Raw genomic sequence first — 6,000 nt, forward strand, 5'->3', positions numbered from 1 at the left:
ACACTTTCCAGGAAAACAACTACAAGCTGCGAAATTGTGATTCCCATGTCTAGTAGTCTTTGACTTACAGCAAAATCTCTACCAAACCCCTTGAAATCAGAGTGCCAAGTACTGAAAAGTAGTACCCCTTGAAATTAAATTAGTGTTAATTGGAGGGTGTCATGCGCGCACCAGCAGCCACACATATAAAATGGCATGTCGAGTAGTATTCCATGAATAACAAGCAACAATGAGCGGCATAGCTTATTTGCTTTCTTTCATTTTGATCCATGAGCTGCTTCTATCATCTCATATCAGTAACACAGGCAAAGCCTCTGCATGGGAAGCTCCCTCCTGGTCTTCCCCTGATGTGATTTCATCAAATGAAATCTCTTATTACAAGTTGAAGGGGGTGTCTAGAAGGACAAAGCCATCACCTCCACCTCCAAGGGTTAATGTTCCTATTCATTACAAAAGTCCTCCTCTGCCACCTCCACCACGACGATATCCAAGTCCACCACCACCACCATGTTGATGCTAGATATCATTCTTCAAAAGATTGTGTAGCATCCATCGATCATTCACATGGATTTAGTTTCAAGCTTCAAGGGATATTTTCTTTCCTTTAGTGTCTATGATAGTATCTGGCAATATATATATAATGTCATTTATATAAATACATGTAAGCCGTGGATATTATCAGATGTAACAGAAAAAATGCCTTAACAACAAGGCCAGCGGTTGTGTACTTCCAAGGATATTGATTTATCTCTATATCTATTGATTGATTTCCATGACTTGACAGAGCTGTCATGATGGCTTGCAGAAGCAACCGCCATCCCAGTGACAGGTGACTGCGCCAGAGCTGAGATTATGTTCTCATGCCCCGGGATTGTCATGCTTTTATTCTCAGCCATCTTCCATAGCTCCAACGTCGACTGCAGCCACATTTGAAAAAACAATGGCAGTATGTCAAGAAATCTGGCAAAGATATATATTAATAATCCAAAATTATTATTATTATGCTCTTATTCTCGGTTATGTTCCATAGCTCCAACGACTGCAGCCACATTTGAAAAAACAATTGCAGTATATCAAGAAATCTGGCAAAGATATATATTAATAATCCAAAATTATTATTATTATTATTATTTTATAGTCACCCATTTCAGTTTGCTAGTTTGCAAACTGAAGTTGCCATCTTTTTTTGTTATCACAAACAAATTAGTAAATATTGTAATTTGGTTATTGTAAATAAAAATATAGTATAATAATATTCAATATAAAAAGAATTATAGATTTATTAATGGAAAACGCTAGATACTGGTAAATGTAAGTTTTTTTTAATAGATATAATTATTTTCCAATTTAATTTTTTTATGAAAGTTTTGATTTTATGTATTCAAGCTTTTTTGATTTTTAAATAGATTTTTTTCTCTTTTATAAGAATCGTATTTGGATGTTTAAAACAAAATAGAAAATCAGTTATAAAAATAAAAAATGAAAAAAAAAACAAAAACAAAATAGAAAATCAGTTATAAAAAAAAAATGAAAAAAAAAATTACATGAATAAAAATTCCTAAAAATATAATAACAAATCCAGCATAAATAAATTAAATAATTAAAATATTTTATTTTTTACTTTGTACAAAAAATAGGATTTTTTTAATAAATTCTTTTTTTTTTCATTTTATTTTTGAAATTAGAACTTATAGAAATATGTCACGTGTCATTCATTCTCTTTAAAAGTCAAAGTTACATAAAAATAAAAATTCCCTAAAAAATAATAACAAATCCAGCATAAAGGAATAAACATTTAAGTAATTCATTTTCTTTGTGAAATAAAGTAAGAAAAATTCTAACCTAAATTAAAAAATTTGGTAAAAAAATTTCCAGCAAAAAAAAAAAAAATTTGAAATAAAATTTTTAATTAATTTTTTAATATAAAATTAGAACATATAAAAATATGACATGCCACTCTTTGGCTTTAAAAGTCTTACAATTTGGCATAGTCATTAAACTTTAACAAGCCTAGCAGGTCAACCAGCTAAAATGAACCAGTCTGAGTTAGGTAAAAAACCAAAAAATATAAAAACTCAGCAAAACCTAGTTAACCTAGGCAAGACCCCCCAACACATATAAATACATACATACATACATATCATGTATTCTATCTTAATTTCTTTCTTTGCTTTTCTAAGATTTTCAAATCAAGATAAGAACTATGTATCCTTTTAATTTTTCTTGCCCCTGCAATTTTCAAGACTCTGTCCATATAGCAATAGATAGGAAACCCATGGGTGATTATAGCAAATATTAACTATTTATGGTGATAGCAATTAACTATTTATGGTGAGAGTCATTAATTATATAAGGAAATGACTGGTGGTTGTTGAAGTAAAACCTTTTTGAACTTTACAATTCACAAAACCAAGTTTAAAAACCAATGCAGCACATTGGAATCCCAAGCTTCACTGGTAAAAAAGGTTAACTACCATTTTGTACAAACTAACATATAAGTTAATATAATATTTTATATTAATATATACTTTGGTTTTTTATCCGGGTTGACGGAATTGATCCATAATAACCATACAAGTTGCTCAAACAAACCTTTTCTTGCATGAAAAAAATTATGCCCCCAGCAGTACAACGAGCATATAAACTAATATTTATCTGAACAAGCTAGTTTTTAAACTAAGATTTATCTAAACAAGCTGGTTTTTGTTTTTATTGAAAGCACAGATCTCTTCAAGATTTTATCAAGATTTTTTTATTAGTTTTATATAAAAATTTATAATTTATAATTGAATTATTAAAAAAATTTAAAATTTTATATGGAGCCTTGTAATATAATATTTTAGTTTAGGTTAAAATTTTAGAATTTTTAAAGAAATTCAGAAATTTAATAAAAAATCACAATTTAATTAGTTTTACATTATTGTACGTAATTTTCAATCCGACTATCAGATTAAAATGAAATTTTATAGGGAATCTTAAAATATATTAAAAAAAATCTAGTTCAAATTTTAGAATGAATGAAGTTTGATAGTGCTAATAAAAAATATATCAAATAAAAGCAAAACAATTTATTAAGAGTAAAATAATTATTTGTCATTAACAAAATAAAACAAATCATTTTTTCCTTCCTTTTATATATTGATGATTGGGCAGAAGAAGAATAGAAAAAGAAAAAAAAAGAAAAGATAAGAGAGAAAAAGAGAAAAGTAAGGGAGAAAAATAAAAAAAAATCAATTAAAAAAAAAGAAAATAACTTTGTAAACTTATAAAGTTTAACTTATAAAACACTAATTTAAAAACGAATCAAGTGAGGGAAGAAGGAATTGAGAAAAAGAGAAAATTTAATTACTTTATTGATTGTTATTTTATCTCGGTTGAAGAGTTATTACAATATTATTTCAGATTTGATTATAAATAAATTATATTTTATAAAATCATCGGAGAATATAATTTCAATAATGAATTTACTTTTATCTTTTACTTCAATTTAATGTAATTTTAAATTTATTTTTTATATACATTAATTAATAATGTATTTGAATTAGAATTTTACTATTAAATTTAAAAATTTATATACATTAATTAATAATTAATTTTTTTAAAAATTATATATTTATTTAATAGTCCAGGATAAGAAAAATTCTTGCTACACCTATATATATATATATAGCTCTTGCTGAAAAATATGTAAAAATAATAATTATTTAGTACGATTGAAGCTCTGAGTGAAGTTATAGAGGGCATAAAAACAAGACCAAGCGTGTATTCGAACTTTTGATATTGTAGTTTGAAAAAACATATTTAAAAAAAGTTATAAATTATAATTTTTTATCCGTGTACTGATCTAACCAAGCATAACCCAGGATGGAGTGATTGAAGCCAAGCCCTACATTACAAATTTTAAACATTGAAAGTTCATCTTCAATCTCTAGCCGCTTGACCAAAAAGAAACTCATTTTTCCATTAAGATCTTCATGAATATATATATATATATATATATAAACATTGAAAATTCATCTTCAAATTACAAAGTTACATTTCCTCAAAGACCCCATTGAATATGCGAATCCCAAACAACAACCAATCAAGAGAAATTCAAGAGGCTCAACTAAAAACTGGTACAGTTGTTGAAGAGATTTTCTCTTTTCAATGAAACTCATCAAAATATGCATGAAAGTTACAAAAGTACAAGGTCTTACAATTTGGTAAAGTCACCCATGTTTGCAGAGCCGTAGTGGTTCCTGTGGGCATAATGGACAGCGTCCCAAGACGAACTTTGATATATATATATATATATATATATATATATATATATTAATTTGGTCAGTTGACAGGTTCCAACCTCGCATCAATCGTAGTCATCAGTCTTGAAGCCTGTTTCAGCACTCCATCATCAACGAGACCAGCCCCATCACATTTTAATCAGAAAAAACCAACAAAGACCAACGCCTAATCGCCCAAGCCAAGATCTTCCTTCATAATTAAGCTTTTGAACAAACGCTCCTATTTTTTTTTTTGTGTGTGTACAGTCTTTTGTAGTATAGGGTCATAGACCCCATGTCCTGAATTCTTTTATCTTCCTCTCTTGAATTTGTCAACTAGCCTATATATATATATATATATATATATCAGCCAACTTGCAGAGAGGGACAAAGACCAGCGTGCTACTACAGCAGCGCACACACAAAATGGCCCATTGGAGACCTATGAGATCCCATCTTAGTATTTCACCAACGTTGTTTGAGAACCACCACGCTGCCCACAGATTTGCTTAAACAAATGAATGAATGATTCTAAACAAAGTAGCTTTCCTGACAACTCTGTGTGTGGGTTTGTGTGTGTGTGTGTGTGATTTCTGAAATTTCAGCCCATTATTAATCACCTATATTGATCCCTCACAATTTGAACTAGCAAAACATAAAATGTAAAAACAAACATACTGCCTTACAGTTTTGGTTGCAAATTAAGCTGTAACTGATCTCATACCCTTTTGTGTCGCTGAATCTTCCTACATTGATCCAATAACAATGATCATGAAACAGTCGCGGGTTCCTTAATTTCAAAAATTTTACGGTACTCAACTATAAAGAAAAAACAAACCTTTATAACCCTTTACTATATTTGTTTTTTCAGAGAAACCACTTATAGATTTTGAAAACCAATAATTCATTAAATTCTCTTCTCTCAAAAATAGTTTTCAAGGTTGTTTATGTATATATATAAAAAAAATTCATCATTAGTAAAATCCTAATTAAATCCAAAGTTCTAAACTAAATAGAAAAACTGTCCAAAAATAAATAAATAAATTTCTAAAATAAGGTTCCTGGCTTAATTTATACCGAAAAAAAAATCATCTGGCATGCTAGTGGCCCCCATATATATAAATATATCTTTAGAATAATTTGGCAAAATTCTAGCCTAATGCAACATTTAAATAAAAACCTATGCTAGTTATCATAAAATTATATATTGGACTTATCCAAAACTCCTCAGAACCTAAAAAATCTTAACAATTAAAAAATATAATTCAATAAAATAGTTATGCCAAAAATAAGTAAGAAAATATCCCACTTCAGTCTCTTGTATTTGCAAAAACCTGCAATTGAGTTAACTATCAGATATTGAACTCAACCATACCAAAAAAATAAATCCTTGGAATGTACTATTATTACCGCTTTATGCACGAAATAATTAAACAAATATCTTAAATCTTATGTCAACAAAGAGATATTTATATAAAAATTTTAAATCGAGACAAAATTTAAAATTAAAAGTTTCTAGTCATTACTGGCAACAAAGTCTTGACAGGTGACTATATCAATAATTTCAAAAAAATGATCCAACATGACTCCGCTAAAAAATAAAAAAACACCAACAAGAAATTTTGCTAGTGTTTAGAAAAAGATTATGTCGGCAATTTTAATATCGATAAAATTACCAATAAAAACATGTCATCGACATGATCCTAATCGGAGATGCGTTTCATCAGCTATTTCTTTT

This window comes from Populus euphratica, unplaced genomic scaffold (assembly GCF_000495115.2).
Source record: "Populus euphratica unplaced genomic scaffold, PopEup_1.0 scaffold64.1, whole genome shotgun sequence".
NCBI lineage: Eukaryota > Viridiplantae > Streptophyta > Magnoliopsida > Malpighiales > Salicaceae > Populus > Populus euphratica.